This window comes from Trachymyrmex cornetzi, unplaced genomic scaffold, assembly GCF_001594075.2.
Source record: "Trachymyrmex cornetzi isolate Tcor2-1 unplaced genomic scaffold, Tcor1.1 scaffold1929, whole genome shotgun sequence".
Lineage (NCBI taxonomy): Eukaryota > Metazoa > Arthropoda > Insecta > Hymenoptera > Formicidae > Trachymyrmex > Trachymyrmex cornetzi.
Window position 1 is genome coordinate 8,295 of NW_017296560.1, and position 1,846 is coordinate 10,140.

A 1,846-nucleotide genomic window follows, 5' to 3' on the forward strand; every position below is an offset into this window, starting at 1 on the left:
CGTTATGGCGAACTAACTAATTTATTGTTAATGGAGACTGCTGAAGATGGCTTGAAGATAGCCGAAACGTTCAGAATTGTATATCACGTATGGAATACTGATTAGAAATATATTTATACTTTGATTCACGCACTAAGTACTGCGTTTAAGGCTCTTAATTGCCCTTTTTAATCGTTCTTTATTTGATTATATTTTGAGAGCCCAATTGAACCTTTTTAATTTGTTAAATTATAATATATTACAATAAATTATAAAGAAGCATTTATAACAAAATGAACACGTTTAATTAATTTTGAACATTATCTTACAGCTTAGAAGATCTTTGCCATAAATTGTGTGCCAGAATTTCAAATAAAATTTATAATTTTATGTACCATACCATACAAGAACTATTTTAAGAATAAAAAAATATATGAATACACATAAAATATATCACATTAAAAATACGTACTATATAAAATTATAAATAGAATTCTGCTTTGAAATCTTATGTAAATCACATGTATATTATTAAAATATGCTTAAGGAGAAATAGATAAGAAAAAGATTAAGGAGATAATGAAAAAAGTGAAATAAGGAGAACAGTATGAAAGAAAATAGTAGTCAGAAATAGACAAATAGTAAGTTGAAAAAAGCTAAAAGAGGTAAGCTAAAAACATTTAAAATAACATAGAACGTAGATAACATTTTTACATCAAACATACTCGTATATATGTATTTAAATATACTTCTTTCATCTTCTTGTTATTGTATCTTTCAGTTTTATCATTGCGAAGAAAATCTTGCACTATTATTGTATCACGATATTGTATTAAATATTTCAATGATTTGTATTAATTTAAATAATAATAAGAAAAATAAACATGAATTTTTAAATTATTTAGAAGATTGTAATCACAGTTGAAATATTTGCATAAATCCTAGCATTATCACAAAATGAAGCAAAAGATACTAATATACTCATGTTAAAAAATTGAAAATTCTCATGTATTTTCTTATTATTAATGGTATAATAACGTGATACAAACAAATATTGCTAATGAAATTTTAAGGAAATATAAATACACATTAACACGAAGTGAAGGAAATACACACATAATACATTGATACAGTGTTGGCACACAGTATTATCTACAATTACAAATGAAAATATTTAAACGAATATTGTGAAATAAATAAATAAATAAACAAATACATATATAATACACACATATATATACACATTTATATATATATATATGGGGCATTCTTTGCCAAATCGATCAAGCCTCTGTCCAAAATTGATATGGACGGATTTCAACGTTTGACCCCGGAAAATGTTCGTCTTGAAAAGAGCTTTTAAATGAACCGTGGTCTTTTCGAAAATTCAAAATGGTGTCGCTGTATAACTTCGAAAGAGAAAAAAATAATTTAATTTTTAACTTATAACGCGCAAAAAATGTATGATAGCGTAGATTAAAAAATGCCTTTCATGATAAAAATTATTTGTTCGTTTACCGACTTTAAATTTGTGTAATACAGTTTTTGTATTTTGTATTTTGTCATTTTTATTTTTTTTTTCGTATTTTCAAAATTTTATGTTTTTTTTAACTTTTTTAAAATTTTTTGGCTGTTAATCTTGAATATGTATTCCATACTTCAAATCGTAAATTCTACACCTGTTGCAGCGTTTGAATATCTTTTGATTATCAAAGTCTTTGAATCTTTGATAGTGAATGAATGATTCTTTAGAATTTCGGGTACACGCGGCGCTTTACAAAATCTCTTATTTAAGTGTCTCATTGATTTATTGTGATCAAACTTACTGAAATAGAATATTTTAATATTTTCGAAATGAGTATTTGCC